We start from the raw sequence: 20,231 nt of genomic DNA on the forward strand, positions 1-20,231 counted from the left end.
CATACCCACCAGCTACCTTAGCCAATCTCTAGCATGTTCACCTACCCATCAGACTCTACATCAGGGATGTCTAACTTGTTTCATACAGAGGGATGTAGTTACCATTCATGGTGCCTGCTAAGGGTGAGAAGTGACATCATTAAGCAGAAAGTGACATCATAAAGCAGATGATGGCCATAAATAAGCACTTTGTTCTCACATGGAAACACATTAGCTGCAAATGACGGAAGAGAAAATATGCAACTCTTGTCCATATTTTCAAGAAGTGAGACAGCCCAATTCCCAAGGTGGGAGAGCCCAGTTACAATGGGGGGCCAGATAAATTGCTTTGGGGGGGGATGCATTTGACCCACAGGCCACATCACAGGATGTGGTGATGGCGTCTGGCCTGGACGCCTTTAAAAGGGGATTGGACAAGTTTCTGGAGGAAAAATCCATTACGGGTTACAAGCCATGATGTGCAAGCTCCTGATTTTAGAAATGGGCTATGTCAGAATGCCTGATGCAAGGGAGGGCACCAGGATGAGGTCTCTTGTGATCTGGTGTGCTCCCTGGGGCATTTGGTGGGCCGCTGTGAGATCCAGGAAGCTGGACTAGATGGGCCTATGGCCTGATCCAGTGGGGCTGTTCTTATGTTCTTAACTACAATTCCCAGGAAGCCTTGCAGGTCTCTTGTGATCTGGTGTGCTCCCTGGGGCATTTGGTGGGCCGCTGTGAGATCCAGGAAGCTGGACTAGATGAGCCTATGGCCTGATCCAGTGGGGCTGTTCTTATGTTCTTAACTACAATTCCCAGGAAGCCTTGCAGGTCTTGTGTGCTCCCTGGGGCATTTGGTGGGCCGCTGTGAGATACAGGAAGCTGGACTAGATGGGCCTACAGCCTGATCCAGTGGGGCTGTTCTTATGTTCTTAACTACAATTCCCAGGAAGCCTTGCAGGTCTCTTGTTATCTGGTGTGCTCCCTGGGGCATTTGGTGGGCCGCTTTGAGATACAGGAAGCTGGACTAGATGGGCCTATGGCCTGATCCAGTGGGGCTGTTCTTATGTTCTTAACTACAATTCCCAGGAAGCCTTGCAGGTCTTCTTGTTATCTGGTATGCTCCCTGGGGCATTTGGTGGGCTGCTGTGAGATCCAGGAAGCTGGACTAGATGGGCCTATGGCCTGATCCAGTGGGGCTATTCTTATGTTCTTAACTACAATTCCCAGGAAGCCTTGCAGGTCTCTTGTGATCTGGTGTGCTCCCTGGGGCATTTGGTGGGCCGCTGTGAGATACAGGAAGCTGGCCTAGATGGGCCTATGGCCTGATCCAGTGGGGCTGTTCTTATGTTCTTAACTACAATTCCCAGGAAGCCTTGCAGGTCTTGTGTGCTCCCTGGGGCATTTGGTGGGCCGCTGTGAGATACAGGAAGCTGGACTAGATGGGCCTATGGCCTGACCCATGGGGCTGTTCTTATGTTCTTATGTTTGACACCCCTGCTCTACATATTCCTCTTCATGCTAGAGTGTTGGTTTATACCATCTCGTGAGGGGCATTCTAGGCCACCACTCCATTATCTCTTCACACATTTCCTCTACTGGTTTTCTTGCTTTTTAGACCATAGTTCTAGTGGGAAGGGGAGGTAGGGGTGTAGGTAGTGGTGGCAAAAGAAGGGAAAGAAAGAAGGGGGCCTACCCACCTGAAAACAGAAGACGAATCCATGATTGTTCACTTTGTCTAAGGCACCAGGTAGACTTGTACCAGTGCTTCAGAACTGTACCAGTGCTGGACTCTTCACCCTTCTTCACCCTTCCCTGGGGCCTAAAGTATTGCTGTGGCAGCCCCCTGAAACACAGCTTACTTTTTGCCACTGCTGCCAGTTTTGCCACAGTGATGGAAGCCTGTCTGACGCTACCTCCCTACTTGCCCATCAGTTTTTTTTCTTCATTACCTCCCTCTGTGTTATGCTAAACGCCTCCTCAATCCAATCCTGTGAAGCATGGAGGAATCTCCAGCAGCTCACTTCTGTGTCCTTATTTACAAAGTTGGTTGAAAAACAAAAGAGTTTTCCAATAAAACCGGCAGGATGAATGAAACGGAAATCAGAGCAAGGCAGCTATCGGCCGAAGCAGGAAACCAACAGCAGCTTGGTGTGGAATCTGAACCGAGGGATTCTATTAGCAGCTCATTGTTTTGTGATGCTGAAAAGCAGTGGGGTGGCTATAAAACCCGGGGGGCCCCCTTTGAAGCATGAAGAAAGGTGCCCCGTGCAAAACACATATCGGCTCCGCTCTATGTGACAGCTGTAGGGGGAAAGTTATATCTTGCCCATTAAGAAGAATGTGAGCAAGTGGTGAACATCCCATGCTGCTTAATGGACATCTCTCTCTCTCTCTCTCTCTCTCTCTCTCTCTCTCTCTCTCTCTCTCTCTCTCTCTCTCCCCCCCCCTCCCCCCAGCAACTATGGAAATCAGAAGGACAGCCAGTCCATTTCAGAATCTGGAATAACCTCCAGTGGAGGCTGGGATGCCTTCACAACTCTTTCTCAGAAATTATCTCTGGATTTAGGAGCTCTGAATGATCTGGACTTGTTTCTAAAGTGAAACCAATGCATTAGGAATTGTGCATGGTTCAGCTTTTTGTTTTATATTTATACCTTTTGCAGAGTGCTGTGAATGCAGAGCCACGGTTCCTCCTTAGCTTAAGTTCTTTTCTTTTTTTCTTCTGGTAAGATCATGGGCTATGCTAGAACAGCACTTCTTAAACTGTGGGTCAGGACCCACTAGCAACCAAACTTCAGGTGGGTCACATGAGCTGAGTCGCCACTGAAAATTCAGAGCTGAAATTACAGATTACAGAGCTGTTGGGCAGGGTGAGCTCCCGGCAGGGTGCTTTGCTCTGAATAAATGGGAAGATGAGCAGCTGGAAAGGGGGGGGGGGAATGTCTGTGTGGATGGAGAAGAATCCAAGTCTGAGTTCTGCTTTGACATCCAAGCTGGAATGTTTGAATTCCAAGCCGCACAAAGTTGGCAACCTTCAGTCTCGAAAGACTATGGTATAAGCCTACAGCACCCGGTATTCCCAGGTGGTCTCCCATCCAAGTACTAACCAGGCCTGACCCTGCTTAGCTTCCGAGATCAGACGAGATCGGAAATGTGCAGGGTGAGCTGCACAAAATAGCAGCACAAGCACTCTATGGAGTGGGACCTTTGGCTGATTGCGGCTTAAGTTTGAAGCCTTAATTGATGATGTCACTTCTGGCCAGGACATCACTTCCAGGTTGATTACATCATTTCTGGTGGGTTCTGACACATTGGCATTCTAAAAATGTGGGTCCCAGTGCTAAAAAAATTAGGAACCACTGTGTGAGAAGCATCATTACAGCGACTGTCTGTCTTTCTGTCTGTCTGTCTGAGGTGTTTTTTTTTTTTTTTTTAAATGATAACATAGTTACTGGTGGGTTCATGGCACAAGGGAAGGGGGTGCCCACTTGTGGGTGCAATCCTAACCAACTTTCCAGCACTGACATAGCTGTGCCAATGTGGTGTGCACTGCATCCTGCAGTGGGGAGGTAGTCAAGGGGGCCTCCTCAAGCTATTGACATGTTTGTTGCTTTACCTTGGGGGCTGCATTGCGGCTAAGTCAGTGCTGGAAAGTTGGTTAGGATTGCACCCTGTGTCAGCTTCCGTGCAAATAGCTGCTCATCCCCAAGTTGCATTCAGGCTCTAGAAAAAGCAAGGAGCTTCCCACACCTCCCTGGGGAGGGTGATTTTCCTCAGGTTTGGAGTGCAAGGGAAAGGATCTAAAGGCTCTTCCATATGCCATCGTCCTAATCTTGATTGAAGGGTTCCAAAGTTCTATTTAAGTGCCCAATCCAATTCAACTTTTCAGCACTGATGCAGCCACAATGCAGCCCCAAGATAAGCAAACAAACATTCCCTTATCTTGAGTAGGCCTTCCTCAGTGCCACCCTACCACAGGATGTAGTGCATGCCCCATTGGCACGGCTGCATCAGCACCAGAAAGTTGGATAGGATTGGGCTGCAATGTAAAAAAAAAACCACAAAGGCAGAAGACCTAGTGATGCTTTCAGCATAATATGTAGTTTTTTGACAGTGATCTGGTCCTTTACCCATCAAATAAGCAGGGGACGCAGGGAGCACCCATGCGCATGGTTGAACATTTTTCTATTAAAACAAAGTGCTTTTGCCTGCTCAAAGAATCAGTAATGTTCTCTTTCGATTGTGAATGTCCCTACAATTATGTTGTGCCTGCTGAACACTATGATGTCTTCTTCTGGATTTATCTTTAGAAAATCCTTGTCGTTATCACAAGAACAATCCCAGGTGTAGGGTTGGTTTGGGATACTATACAATTGGTCGTGAGTGAGAATGGATGATGTGAGAATGGATGATGGCTGGATCCCAAAGGATCTCCTCTATGGAGAACTCATGCAAGGAAAGTGCCCTACAGGTAGACCACAGTTGCGATACAAGGACATCTGCAAGAGGGATCTGAAGGCCTTAGGAGTGGAACTCAACAAGTGGGAAACCCTGGCCTCTGAGCGGCCCGCTAGGAGGCAGGCTGTGCAGCATGGCCTTTCCCAGTTTGAAGAGACACTTGGCCAACAGAATGAGGCTAAGAGGCAAAGAAGGAAGGCCCATAGCCAGGGAGACAGACCAGGGACAGACTGCACTTGCTCCCAGTGTGGAAGGGATTGTCACTCCCGAATCAGCCTTTTCAGCCACACTAGACGCTGTTCCAGGACCACCTTTCAGAGCGCGATACCATAGTCTTTCGAGACTGAAGGTTGCCAACAACAATTGGTCGAATTAGCTCCCTTACTTCTCAGTATATTGCAACTTCAGAGTTTCACACCAGGTGTGGAGCCTAGTAATTCCACTACATTGCAGGGGGGTATGAAGAGAATGATATATTTTTACAGTGGTCTCATTTATTCCTTTGTGTTATGTGCCAAGTGGAAGCCAAATGACAGTGATAAATAAATAAATGGCTACTTGCTATGCATTAATGCTTTATTATGAAAATATATATTTTTAAAAAATACTGCAAAACTTCAGTCTTGATATGAACTTACACATGCTTGCATCAAGATGCTTTTGCGTGGTGTGTGTTTCACCATCACGCAAGTCCCTGTGGGCATCAGTAAAGCACTACGCAAAAAAGAATTCTGATGAAATTATATTTTTATCAAACTATTTTGCTGTGGCTGCAAGCAGGGGGTCCCCTTGAAGGACACTCCTATTGCTGCTATTTCAACGCATCCACATGAAGCTGCCTAAGAGCCCAAATTTGCTGGTGCTCTATTGCCGGTGGTATGCGCATAGAGATTGGAGGAAAGGGAGGTTTGGGGGGTGGGTGGGGTTTGGGATTTGGGTTTGGGGTTTGGGTTTGGGGTGGGGTTTGGGTTTGGGGGTGGGTGGGTGGGTGGGCAGCAAGAGACTGCCACTGAATCCTGAATCCCCTTCCAAGCTGCTAGACCTGACATGCATCTCTTTGGCTCTGCGCATGCTCAAATGTGGTAGACCCTGGCACCCACAGGTTGCAGCAGTCACAATTTTAGCGCCACTGCTCCTCTCGGCGCCTCTGGGTTCAGGGTTGGGCTGTAAGTCAGATAACCGGTCCATCTGACCAGAAACTCTTCAGGATTTCAGATACAAACGTTTCCCAGCCCAACCTGAATATGTCGGGATTGAACCTGGATTTTCTGCTTGAACTAAGTTACAGATCTGCTTCCTTCTTTTATTGTACCCAAAATTTCCAGAATACAGTGCTGCAATCAGGGCATTTTTTTTTGGGGGGGGGGAGGGGGGAATCTAGGAAAAATTCAGCAACTTGAAGGGTGGGAGGTGTAGTCTGGAGGTTGAACTGTTGCCTTGCCTGAAAAAGCTAAGCAGGATCAATTTGGGTATCTCCTTGGATGGATGACTGGAAGCTGTTGGCAAGAGCGGCGGAATGTGGAGGAGTCAGCTGGCAAGAATGGATAACATCTTGAGATCCAGCCTGGGACATGATTTCCATCTGACTGTAGAAGCTTGGAAAGCGCAAGAGCTATGCAGCTAGGATGATGACTGCATTATGAAAGACCTGGAGAAATGGAGTGATCTATGGGTTACTCTCATAGAATAACAATTGTAAAAACCCCATTTGAAAAAAGTGGGTTTATGGTTAGCCTGCCTATGTAAACTGCCTTGAGTCTTTGACAAAGGTGGTATATAAATACTGTAATGAAATGGATACTCTCCCTCCAAAATTGCCCCCAACTTTGTTTCCCACTCCAGTTTTGGTTGAATTGTTGATTTCTGTTTAACTGGTGTTTCATCAAGATATATGTGCAAAATGCATTGATAAAACCCAAACAATCTTGGATGTGACAACTTGGAACTTAAAAAACAACAACTGAGCAGATATTCTGAGGAGGAAAATAGTGAAAGCATCCCTAGTTAAGACATAGTGAGGCTCTCAGGTTGGGTTTCATGCATATAAATGCTTATGGGCCAAATCCTACCCAACTTTCCAGGGCTGGTACAGCCACGCCAATGGGGCATGCACTACATCCTGTGGTAGGGGGACAATCAAAGAGGCCTCCTCAAGTTAAAGGAATGTTTGTTCCCTTTGGGGGGGGGGGCTGCATTGCTACAGCACCAGCACTGGAAAGTTGAATAGGATTGGGCCCTATGGCTGCAAACTAATGCACACTTATCTTGGTGTAAGTCCCATTGAATATAGCGTGAGCCCTTTGTATCTGTGGGGGATTTGTTGGATACCGAGTTTCACCGATAATGAAATCCATGGGGGGCATCCAATCAGAAGTGCCTTCCAGTTGCTTCTGGGAGGTACTAGGAGACCCTCCAGGCTCAGCATCCACGGATATTCAAATCCGTGGTGCCAAGTTCACAGATAAGGGCAGTCCACTTTACTGGGAATAACTTTGGAGTAAACAGGCCTAGGATTGTGCTTTTAGTTGCATCTATTTGGAGAAGACCAAATTATACCCAGGGCAGCAGAAACTCCCAGACTATCTGCTTTCTAGTGCTTAACTTTTAAGACTTTCTTTAACCTCACACTGCAGAGGAATGTTTGTGTGGCTCCTGCCCGATAACAGAGCGATTAGCATTCATTAAGCGCAGCCATAAATCTTCCTTTTCTGAGACTACACTAACAAAGTCTTCCAGCCGTCTGAACAAATGCCACACTTAATCTTCCTCCTTTGCTGCCACCACCTCATCTATGGCTCTTGTTCTGGGAAAGGTGCTAAGCACACGAGAAGCAAGGTGCGTTTGTCATTGCCCCAGCTACACCTTGAAAGTTTAGCAAAACATGACTTTGCTAGGAAAGCTGTTAAAGTCGGCTCCTACGAAAGGACTTAAGGAAGCATTGGCCTGGATCGCTCCTCTAGCTTAAGAGTGTCTCACCTGCTTTGTCAGAACAAAAGTGCAAGGTATTGTGCAAAGGAGAAGCAACCTGAATTGCTTTGCACAATAGGCATGCAATTAGCAGAACATTAATACCTGTGAATGTGGGCCATGAACCTTTTTTTTACATTTTTTTTTAGGTTTATTTACCACCATTTCCTCTAAGGCAGGGATTTGGTGTGCTGCTGCAGGAACTTGGGGATTGCTTATTAGTAGAGCCATTGGGGAGATGTGAGCCTCCTGGCCAGCAGTGCGATGTAGTTGTCAATTGACCAAAAACTGATAGTGTGCCGTGAGAATTTTAGCATGTTAGTGTGCAGTAAGATGAAAAACGTGGAAAATTGCTGCTCTAAAGAGCTCCACGCAGCATGTATGGCTCTTCCCCCTCTGTTTATCCTCACAACAATCCTATTGGGTCAGTGAGATGGACAGCAAGCTTCCTGACTGAACACAGCTTTGAGCCCAGGTCTTCCTAATTCGAGTCCAGCACTTACCACTACACCACACTAGCTCTCGTCCAGTTTGACATTCGCCTCATGCCCGATCTTGTCTGATCTTGGAAGCTAAGCAGGGTCAGGCCTGGTTAGTACTTGGATGGGAGACCGCTTGGGAATACCGGGTGCTGTAGGCTTATACCATAGTCTTTCGAGACTGAAGGTTGCCAACCACACTAGCTCTCAAAGCAAGTATGCATGGCCAATATGCTAGATGTTCTGCAAATTTACATATGATCCAGCATGAGCTGGGTCATTCTCACCATTGCACACCTCCCTAAGAAATGTTGCAAAACTGGTCTTGTGTATGTCCAACACCCTTCTCTCTCCTCTCCCCCCCCCCCTTTTAAGGCACCATAATAGCTGCCTTCGGATAAGAACATAAGAAGAGCCCTGCTGGCTCAGGCCAAAGGCCCATCTAGTCCAGCTTCCTGTATCTCACAGTGGTCCACAGAATGCTTCAGGGAGCACACAAGAAAACAGACACAACCTGTGTCCTGGTGCCCTCCCCTGCATCTGGCAATCAGAGGCAGCCTGCCTCTAAAACCAAGAGCTTGCACATACCTACTACGACTTGTAACCCATAATGAACTTTTCCTCCAGAAATTTGTCCAATCCCCTCTTAAAGGCATCTAAGCAAGATGCCATCACTACTTCCTGTGGCAAAGAGTTCCACAGACTAACTACATGCTTCTCCTATTGGTTCCCTCTCCTGCACTCATGTGAGGTCCTATTTAATGCATGTTCCCTTGCAGGCTGAATGGGACCTATTCTGTCTGGTGCTTTGAAATGCCTTCTCCTGGATGGGAAGTCTGCCTGACCCATCACTGTTAGTTTTTTATTGACTGACGGAACATGAGTATTTCTAGTGATGCTTGTTAAGTTCATGGTTCCTGGTTCAGAAAAATGAATCACAAGCTTCAAAGTTCTCCAGTTTGTATGTTAATCTCAACTGGAAAAGGGCTTTAAATCCCTCCTTCCAGTCTCTTCTACCCACATGTTTGCCTCCAAATCCCATTACTCTGATTGCTGTACCAGTGTTAGGAAAGTGTAGAGAAGCAGTGAGGCCACCGTCTCCCCCCCACACACACACACATGTTGTGCTGTCATAGTAACATGCTAGGTGCATGGAGCAATGAAAAATGTAGTCCAAATTGGGTTTAGAATAAGTCAAGCTATTTTCCAAGCTGGGTAAATTACTCAATTTTCCTTGCCTGACTGGGAGAGTTCTCCCAGTGCAATTGCCAGGATCTTTTGGTGATGGGTTGACCATCAATCCCAGTTATGCTTTTACTGTTTCTGCTGTTCCTAGTATTATTTTTTGCCTGCTGGCTGCTGGGGATTTGAACCTGTAGATGCTTGTCCTATTTTAGAATGCTTCTGATTGTTATGTCCTGTGTTCAGTTTCTTTTGAAAGAAATGTGAGATTGATTAAAAAAAAAACAACATATAAGTACAGAAATAAAATAGAGCTTGATGACCAAAGATACTTACCCAGTGGTCTTAGCTGCTAAGTAAACACATGCAAAGTACTCGTATTATGGGAGCTGCACTCCCGTGCTGTACTTACCTAGAAGCAGTGGTGTCAATAGGGATTGTGTTAGCCAGTGTGGGAGCCCAGCGCATCACCCCTATGATGGACCTACTCCCATGCAGTGGGCAAGGCAATGCCTCAGATGGTGGGCATGGTGAAGCACCATTGTCCCACCCCATGGGTTTTTTTTGGGCTATAACTTTCTACAGAATAGAGATATTTCAACATGGTTTGTTTCATTGAATTCCTCATGAAATTGCACATCGACCTTGTTGGCAGCCTTCAGTCTCGAAAGACTCTGGTATCGCGCTCTGAAAGGTGGTTCTGGAACAGCGTCTAGTGTGGCTGAAAAGGCCGATTCGGGAGTGACAATCCCTTCCACACTGGGAGCAGGTGCAGTCTGTCCCTGGTCTGTCTCCCTGGCTGTGGGCCTTCCTTCTTTGCCTCTTAGCCTCAGACTGTTGGCCAAGTGTCTCTCCAAACTGGGAAAGGCCATGCTGCACAGCCTGCCTCCAAGCGGGCCGCTCAGAGGCCAGGTATATAGTATGATATTATTATTCGAAAATACCAAGATTTAAAGAATTTTGGCCAGTGGTGGTGTCACCCAACTGTGTGCATCTCCTGGCATGGCCTGCATGCCCTAGCAACACCACTGCCTACCTTCAGTGCTTTTCAGTCTATCGATCTCAGTGGGGGAGCTAAGAACCGCTGGCGTCGCTGGGGGGGGGCGGCACTCTAAGTTTTGCAGGAAGCCTCCCTGCAGCGTGCAAGCGGCTCCTCCCCCTCCCCTCGGTAGCCATTCGCTTCTGTTTAGCCTCACCGCAGTGTGCAAGCAGTTCCTTCCCTCCCCTTTGGAGCCATGTGGGGGGGGGAAACGAAGGCAAATGGCTCCCGAGGGGAGGGGGAGCAGCCACTTGCACACTGCAGGGAGGGTTCCTGCCAAACGTAGTGCGCTGCCCCCCCCCACAACACCAGTGCTAAGGACATGCTTAAAATGGCTGTGCTTGAAATCAATAGGGCTTGACAGTGATTTGCATTCGCTGGATCATGTCCATTTTTTGGGGGGGGGGCGAACCTAAAAAATACTTTTGCAGTGTTGAAAAACTAATATGGAATTGGGTCATTCCAAGCAAAAAAGATCTTTTTTTTTTTTCTAGTTTACTAATCTTCCTTGCCTAGTTATTTGAACCTGGTTCTCATTCACCAAATATGTCCAAGGGCACAATCCTAACCAGGTCTACTTAGAAGTAAGTCCTATTTTGTTCAGTGGGGCTTATTGTCAGGAAAGTGTGGTTAGGATCGCAGTCCAAATATCTATTTGCATACCTGCTAAGAATAAAGATATTAGTCCGTCTGCAATTAGGGACAAGGGAGTCTGTGTGGATGTATATTTGCACCTTTTGATACTTCCAAAAAAACCTCTCTAATGTTAACAGATGAAAAAAAGCAGAGGCATAAATCCTCCTCTTCCTTTAGACAATATCAGTCCATTTCTCTTAGTTTCCATCTCTTATTTTCTATGGGAACCTATTTATAAATACTCAAGCGGAAATGGAAGCTCCCCCCCCCCCCCAAAAAAAAAGCCCAGTTAAAAGCACTTCTCTGGTTTTATGTTACATTTTTTTGCAAGGTTTAACACATGCCTGTTCAATGCCGTAGAAGATAAAAAGGCAAACAGGGGAAAAAGCTGTTTTGTCTTCACCAAGGAGGCACTTCATAATTATTTCATTATCTACGCATTATTTTTATCACCAACTTCTAAGCCTCAGTTTTATTATCCAAAGCCCTTATGAGTGTACATAATAGGTATATTGGCAAGCACGAGAGAGGAGAAAAGCTTAAAATCTTTTCCAGAATGAATTAAAAATAAATCCAGGTGAATTTATCAAGCTATATTATCTCCAGCAATGCACATCTGCCTAGAACATTAACTCCTCAAGTCCAGGAGACAGTGCAAGAAGCAGGCATCATTTTTTGTCTAGAGCAGTGGTTCCCAAACTTTTTAGCACCTGACCCACTTTTATAAAATGACACTCAGTTGGGACCCTCATAAAGTTTTATCAAACTTTTAAAAAGGGGGATCTAGAAAGAAATAATATTTTATTTATTTATAATAATAACTAGAAAAAAGACCCTCAAACATTTATCTCCCTTTATTTCTACATGCTTGCAAACTGCAGGAGCTGAGCTCTTTGCAGGGCAATTAGCAGCTACAGTAGTTGATTTTTCAATAGCCTCAGGGCCTGAGACAAATAATCATTCTGATATTTCCATCACTTGTAAGAGACCCACCAAAAATCGGGTTGCAGCCCCCCAGTAATCCCGACCCACAGTTTGGGAACCACTGATTCTAGAGTCAAAAGCATACTTCCATTTTGCCCAGTCTAACCCATTTCTGACCAGCCCACAAATGTACACATTTGATCCCTGTTGTGTATATACAATGTTGGGTAGAAGGGGCTTAACATAATTTGCATAATTTATGTAGTGGCTCAAGTTTGCAAGGAGGCAACTTCATTGCATTAGGTCAAACCATTCTTGCAGAGTCTAATTCTAGACCAATGCAGAGAGCTTTGTAAATCCTTTGTTGCTCTGCAAGTGAATTCAGTTTTGCTGAAGAGATTTGATTTGATCGACTCAAGTGGAGTTCTGGAAAACTTAGCTTAACTGAATTGCATCCAAAAGCATTGCTTGGATTAATGATGACATGGTCAATTTTATTTTTTCAAAGTCTAACGATGAGGTTGTAATGTGTTCAAAGATGGGAAGCCATCAGTCTTGCTCGAGCCAGACAATTCCTTGATAAGTCTTTATGATCTCCAAAGTATGGACCAGAGTCCAAGGAGAGGCCGCTGTGCATGTGGTAGTACATTTCTGAGCACGCATAGACTGATTTCTCCTTTCCACTACAGCTCATTACAGTGCATCAGAACCCAAAGACAACACATGAGAGTCTGAAATGCTCTGATGCCCCTGGAATTCCAGCCGTGGTGCTCAGTTAGGGCCCAATCCTATCCGACTTTCCGGCACCGGGGCAGCCACAATGCAGCCCCGAGGTAAGGGAACAAAGGCTCCCATACCTTTAGGAGGTCTCTGCCTTCCAACCACAGGATGCAGTGCATGCCCCACTGGCATGGCTGCACCAGCACTGGAAAATTGGATAGGATTGGTGGTGCATCTGGTCCTCCCATTGTCCCCAGGGTCATCAAGGCATAGGGTTGGTTGCTTCTCACAGGAGGAGGACCTCCCTACTCTGGAGTGATGCTGGCCCTTTAAACCAGGTAGAGCTGAGGGTGGGGGTGGGAGAGAGATAAAGCTTAGTAAGGGCTTCATAAGGCACTCAGGGCCAGTGGTGAGAGCTCTCTATACAGGATACCTGAAGGCTGCTGTGTGCCTGCTCCCGTGGGACTAGGGCAAGCCCAGGAAAGTGGCCATGAAACATCTCCCTCATTACTGCTGAACTCTGAGGCCTGGCTGAAAGGATTCTGGTTGTTGAGCCAGCATCCCCCCTTTGTTTCCGCTCCTCTTTCCCTGGGGCCCAGAAGGACTCAGACACCAAGTGGAGTGTGCCCCTCTCATGGCATCCCTGCTGGGGTGGAGGATGGAAAAACTTCCAGTACTATTTATTCCCATTGATGGTAGCTCTCTGTTCTCAGGTCAAGGTGGTTTGCCCCAGCCCTGCTATCTTCTTCAAGGCAGGGACTGAATATGGTACCATTCAACAAGACTGTGCACTACCCCTGAACTATGGACTTTCTGACATGTTAAAAAAAAAAAAAACACCCAGAACCTTTCATGAATGAATTAGAATCTTGCAGGGAAAAGTTTGAGGTGGCTGAACTTTTATTTAGGGCTCCTTGAGCACAATTGCCATCATTTTTAGCACACACCTCTCTCCCAAGAAGAGCTTAAAGGTATTACCCAGACGTCCTCCAGCCCATTAATCTTTCATGGCCGCCTCTTATGCCAGTTGGAGGAACTGAGCCTCTGCATTGTCTGACCGTTAAAGGGAGGCGGAAAGGGGTGAAAGGAAGACAAAAGCAAAACAGAAAGAGAGATATTATATGGACACCGCACAATAGGGTCTTGTTTTCTATAGCAGTGCTTACGATACCAGGCTGTAGAGAGCACATTGACAGGTAAAGCAATTCATGCTCGTGCCGCTGTCCATTGTTCTGAAAGCATTTGTCAAGGCACCACATTTGCAGTGATCAATGTAAGAGGTTTTAGAACACCCCAGTCCCCCATTTGCCGCTGACCTGAATGCTTTATGGCTCCCCTTCTCTTTGCTTATGGCTTTTTCAATGAGCTCTGTGAGCTGCTGATACAGAACACCTGCTGTTGCAACACACATGGCACTGATTTGTTTGGGGCCCTGAGCGGCTGAAAGATTCTACTGGGACAAGCTCTTTGATGCAATGGGTCTCTCTGCAAAGCATTCTTGGATTCCCCCATCACCACCACCACCACATGTGCTTCTATTTTCCAAACTGGCAACAGCTACAGGCAGCCAGAGATGTCTGAAAGCCTGGGTGGAATAGCCTAGTCCAGTGGTTCTGAAACGTTTTAGCTCTGGGACCCATTTTTTAGGATAACAATGTGTTGAGACCCACTGGAAGTGATGTCATGGCTGGAAGTGAAATCATCAAACAGGAAAAATTTTAACACCCCCTCCCATACAACCAAATCAAATCAATCAATTAATAAGTAAGGGCAAAAGTCTGGGTATGTCTACTCAGAAGTAAGTCCCATTGTGTTCAATGTGGCTTGCTCCCAGGAAAGATAGGATTGCAGCCTCACAACCCAATCCTGAGTTGCCTGGAGCGCCCAGGCTCAGCGGCACCGAAAAGGGCTGCCGTCGAACCCTGCACCTCCTGCGCTACCGTGGGGAGGCTCCTCTGGAGAAGGGGACGTTTGTCCCTTCCCCGACTAAGGTAAGCAGCCCCGCAATGGGGCTACTCACAAGTGTAAGGAAAAGGTGCTCGTGTAGGGCGTGCAGCCCTCCACGAGCGCCCTGGATCCTGCAGAGCTCAGCTCTGCGGATCCTCCTCCCACCCGTCCCCAGCACACCTCCCACCTGCCGGCCTCCCCCCTCCCCAGAATGCCTCCTCCACACCTCCTCCACGCCTCCTCCATGCCCCCATCTCCCGTTCCGCTGCTCTGCGGTCCGGGAGACCGCCGAGCCGCGGAAGCTGGGCCACCGCCCTGCACTAGCCCAGCACAGGCTGGCGCTGGGCTAGCACCAGTGAGAGCCCAGCGGTGAGCCCCGTGAATGTGCCTTATGGCACGATTGCAACTGTGGTCAGCGGCACGGAGCCGTGCCGCTGACCACAGGATTGGGCTCTCAGTAAATTAAAAGTTTACAATAAGTACAAGTTTAAAAACTTATTTAAAATAGACATCCTCCTAACTCTTCCAAACTCGTCCAGCTCTTCCTTCCAAAGCCCTAACTCTTTTCATCAGCAACCCAGCACTAAAATGAGAAATAATGAACTGTCCCACATCCTGATCTCAGGATGTGTGGCACAAACAGAGATAAGTGCTAATGTACTTTTGCAGCCTCCCCTCCAGTGGAGCTGTGCCTCATTGCCCAGATTGCATTTTTAATTCACTGGGGGAAATATTTTTATTGTATTTTTGTCTTTAAAATGCCAACTTGTGCTGAAGCTGCTTCCTGAGTGTTGCCAACTTTCACGGGGTTTTACTTACACATCTGTTGAGGCTGAGGCAGGAGTTTGCACATTAGACAGGGATGCAAAATATCTTTCATGATGTCAAGTTAAACACTGATTAATGTGCAGAGGGGAAGGGGGACATTCTGTTCATGCCTTTATACTAAGCAAAAACACACACACACGCACACACACACACTCAAATATAATAAATTTTACATTCCAGGAAAATGTCCCATTTTTTTCCCTCAACAACATATGTTGAATGTATTAAGCTACTACCTTCTGTTAAGACAGACGACCTTTAAAAGCTCTGTCAGGTTGAAATTGCTCTAAATGAACTGTTTCATGCAATTTTAATTTTTTTCACATGGTAATTTTATCTGGAAACTTATATGTTACATAATGTTACCAATGTTTCAGAATCAATGTAAATAGAGTAGACCATGTTTCTGATTCTTGACTTTTTTTTTGCCTGATTAGAAAAAAAGTCACTACCCTAGTTCACTATAAAGTAATAATAATAATAATAATAATAATAATAATAATAATAATAATAATAATAATAATAATAATAGTTCTAAAGTAGTGGTTCTCAAAGTTTTTAACCCAGGACCCACTTTTTAGAATGACAATATGTCAGGACCCACCAGAAGTGATGTCATTTCCCTGGAGTGCCGTCATGGCTGGAAATGACATCATCAAGCCAGAAAATTTTTTAATAATCCTAGGCTGCAATCCAATTAACACTTACCCAGGAGTGAGCCCCATTGACTAACGTTGTTAAAAGCATAAATATTATAGTCTGTTAAAGGTACAGATCTCCCCATACCATGGTGGCATTATTGGCAACCTTCAGTCTCGAAAGACTATGGTATCGCGCTCTGAAAGGTGGTTCTGGCACAGCGTCTAGTGTGGCTGAAAAGGCCAATCCGGGAGTGACAATCCCTTCCACACCGGGAGCAAGTGCAGTCTGTCCCTGGTCTGTCTCCCTGGCTATGGGCCTTCCTTCTTTGCCTCTTAGCCTCAGACTGTTGGCAAAGTGTCTCTTCAAACTGGGAAAGGCCATGCTGCACAGCCTGCCTCCAAGCGGGCCGCTCAGAGGCCAGGGTTTCCCACTTGTTGAGGTCCATCCCTAAGGCCTTCAGATCCCTCTTGCAGATGTCCTTGTATCGCAGCTGTGGTCTACCTGTAGGGCGCTTTCCTTGCATGAGTTCTCCATAGAGGAGATCCTTTGGGATCCGGCCATCATCCATTCTCACGACATGACCAAGCCAACGCAGGCGTCTCTGTTTCAGCAGTGAATACATGCTAGGGATTCCAGCACGTTCCAGGACTGTGTTGTTTGGAACTTTGTCCTGCCAGGTGATGCCGAGGATGCGTCGGAGGCAGCGCATGTGGAAAGCGCTCAGTTTCCTCTCCTGTTGTGGGCGAAGAGTCCATGACTCGCTGCAGTACAGAAGTGTACTCAGGACGCAAGCTCTGTAGACCTGGATCTTGGTATGTTCCGTCAGCTTCTTGTTGGACCAGACTCTCTTTGTGAGTCTGGAAAACGTGGTAGCTGCTTTACCGATGCGCCTGTATCGGTAAACTTTACCGGTTCTCAAAGTTTTTAACCCAGGACCCACTTTTTAGAATGACAATATGTCAGGACCCACCAGAAGTGATGTCATTTCCCTGGAGTGCCGTCATGGCTGGAAATGACATCATCAAGCCAGAAAATTTTTTAATAATCCTAGGCTGCAATCCAATTAACACTTACCCAGGAGTGAGCCCCATTGACTAACGTTGTTAAAAGCATAAATATTATAGTCTGTTAAAGGTACAGATCTCCCCATACCATGGTGGCATACAGTCTAATATACTGATTATATATAGTATGTTATACTATATAGTATAAAATATACTATATTTTATTTATAATATATAAATAACAGCCCAATTCTATCCGCACTTTCCTGAGAGTAAGCCCCATTGAATCTATGGGACTTACTTCTGAGTAGACATGCATAGGATTGGGCTGTAAATGAGCTGTTTCATGCAATTTTAATTTTTTTTCACATGGTAATTTTCTCTGGAAACTAATATGTTACATTGATAATAAATAAAATATTGAAATGAATGGGAACCCACCTGAAATTGGCTCACGGCCCACCTAGTGGGTCCCAACCCACAGTTTGAGAAGCAGTGCTATAAAGGATTCAAGTTATGGCTGAGAGAGTCCCTCCTATGGCCACTGTTTCTTGTACGCCACAGTTCTGCACATCTAATCAAATACATACGGTACCCATAGAAGGTGGTGACAACCATTGTGTGAACACCATAGGAGCAACCTGAATGCTCATCTGTACACCTATGTTGTTACTGCAGACATGCAGGCACTGATTTAAACAGTGATTTCATCTATAAAAAGGACTGCTCAAATCAGCAGTAACAGCAGAGGAGCTTGCATAATGTGGAGAGCCAAGATGGTGTAGTGGTTCTGGAGCTGGGCTTATAACTGGAAGATCCAGGTTCAAATCCCTGCTTAATTGGGTCAGGCACTGACATCTACCACACGAGGTTATTGTAAGGTCAAAAGGAGGGAAGTTAATTATGAACACCACCCTGAGCTCCTTGAAGGAAGGGTGGTATTAAAAAAAAGCAATGTGAAGCCTGGGGGAGCATTCAGGTTGCTACTTAGAGTGCCATTAGCAAAGAACTAGGCATGTTTACTTGAAAGTAACTTGGAAGGATTGTAATTTTTCTTAGGGCTCATCCTAACCCCCTATGTCAGTGCTTTCCAGCACTGGCATAGCGCTACCAATGGAACATGTGCTGCATCCTGCAGTTGGGTGTCACTCACGGAGGCCACCTCAAAGTAAGGGAATGTTTGTTCCCTTACCTCAGAGCAGCATTGCCCTTATGTCAGTGCTGGAAAGCACTGGCATAAGGGGTGAGAACTGAGCCCTTAGTCATCTTAGATCATTTTGTGAAGAAGCTATAGTATTTTCAGTGGTAGAGCACATGCAGAAAGCTCCAGGTTCAATCCCTATCAGCAACAATTAGGACTGGTGATTCCCCCCTCCCCCATCTGAAAACCTAGGCCCCAATCGTATCCAATTTTCCAGTGCCGGTGCTTCTGTGTCAATGGGGTATGCATTGCTTCCTGTGTTGGGGAGGCAGTCACAGAGGGCTCCTCAAGGTATGGGAAGATTTGTTCCCTCACCTTGGGGCTGCACTGCAGCTGCACTGGTGCTGAAAAATTGGATAGGATTGGGCCCCTGGACAGCTATCGCCAATCGGCATAGTCAGACTGAGTTGGATGGACCAGTGGTCTTGCCCTGCAAAAGGCAGCTTCCATTGTATCTGCCTGAAGGGTGTAGAGTCATGATCCTGTTGAGGGTAGCAACAGAAAATAAATTGGAAGGAGGGGGAGGGCTGCTGCATTCACCCGCACCTACAAACACACGTCATAATTATCTGAATGATTTGAATGCTCATCACCAAACATTTCTCCCCCATTGAGAATACATATTTCGAGGCACAAGTCAAAATATTCAGCTCAGCCTTAATCTCAACAGTATTATTATATTGCCCTTTCCTTTTAGAAATATGTTTCTTAGAGGAATCAAAGAACTTATATGTGCACTGCTGCCCCCTCTTGGACCCAATGTGTCTGATTTTCTTCTCTGTGGATGGCTCTAGACATGGAAATGGAGGGTGCTTTGTTAATGGCAAACTCATGGGGTCCATTAACCACTAGAGGAGGAGGAGGAGCCAACAGTGGACGAACAGACATGTCCCCAGGAGCTCCTGGGAGACAGTTTGTTTTCCCCCAAATACTGCAGGTCTGAAGAGGACCTGAAGATCTTTGTTAGGAGAGACAAGATCCTCATCGGTGCAGGTATCTGGAAGACTGAAAGCCCAACGGGGGGGGGGGGGCTTTCTTCTTAGAGGAATCTAACCATTTGTGACAGTATTGGGGAGGTGCAGTGATCTGCAATCAAGCTGCTGGCTCCGTGCTGAGATGCCATATGGAGGGGGGGGGGAAAGCATGAAGTATAAAGTTTATACTGGAAATTTAAGATAAGTAAGTGTTGATATTGTCCCCAGCTCTGATTGACTGATTTGGCTAAAAGCCCTGGATATACTGGAGGTGTTAACAAGAGATTTTTTAAGGAGGTTGAAAGTGCCCTTTTTCTCTGTTGTGGAATAAATTGGTGGTGGATTATAATTACAACTATAACTTGAGTATGAACTAATGAGTATGAGTATGAACTCAACTATAACTTGAGTATGAATCCAGAATTATTCTTGGACATAATTGGATATAAATATAATTCTCATTAGATTTGAAAGAGCTTTGTTTTCTCTGCACCAGAGACAGTGAGACTGTTTTCTTTCATTTTGTTTCTCTCTCTGTTAACCGCACTGGACTGTTATCTGCAAGAGGTATGTAAGGAATACAGATGGCAGAGTAGTTTGTGAGCATCTAGTGGACTAGAGAGAAATTGCAAAATGGATTCTGTTCCAGAAATGTGGATGCAGAAAATCTTGATTAATACGGAGAGATTGCTTGTTATGGAGCGACAACAGCTGAGTTGGTCCTCGCAGATTCAAGCCAGTCTGGAGACTCTTTCCCAACAGATAGATGTGTGTAAGGAACAATTGGAAGATGTGAAGAAACAAGCAGAAGATAAACAAGGGAGTGAAAAAGTGGACCAGGAGGAAAATCAACAGGATGATCAACAGGATGAAGAGGCGTTGATGGAGACCAAGAAAGATATGATGGACAGAGTAACAGGAGTGCACAAATATCAAAATTTGTTGGAACAAGATGGAGAAAATACATCCCAGTTAACTGGAAGAATGAACACACCCTATATAAGAAAGTGTGGATCTATCAGATTCTGTTATAGAGATAAACTATTAAAGATATTACAGGAGAAAAAATGGAAAGAAAAAGAAAAAGAACCCTGAGGGGTAATCTGAGAGTTAAAGAAAACTGGAGGATTTATTCAGCTAATAACAATGGCCCAAATTTATTTGAAGAAGAAAAAAAAGAATACGTATGAAATTGATAAATATGAATTAGAATGTATTAAAAAATATAGCTAGAAATGCAAACGTGTGGAA

General features: G+C 45.8%; 1 pseudogene; it reads right to left on the reverse strand.

Moving 5' to 3' along the window:
* Window positions 1-3,037: 3,037 nt before the first annotated feature.
* On the reverse strand, window positions 3,038-3,152 carry LOC136662679 (5S ribosomal RNA; annotated as a pseudogene).
* Window positions 3,153-20,231: the final 17,079 nt, after the last annotated feature.

Source organism: Tiliqua scincoides, chromosome 11 (assembly GCF_035046505.1).
Source record: "Tiliqua scincoides isolate rTilSci1 chromosome 11, rTilSci1.hap2, whole genome shotgun sequence".
In the NCBI taxonomy this organism is placed as follows: domain Eukaryota; kingdom Metazoa; phylum Chordata; class Lepidosauria; order Squamata; family Scincidae; genus Tiliqua; species Tiliqua scincoides.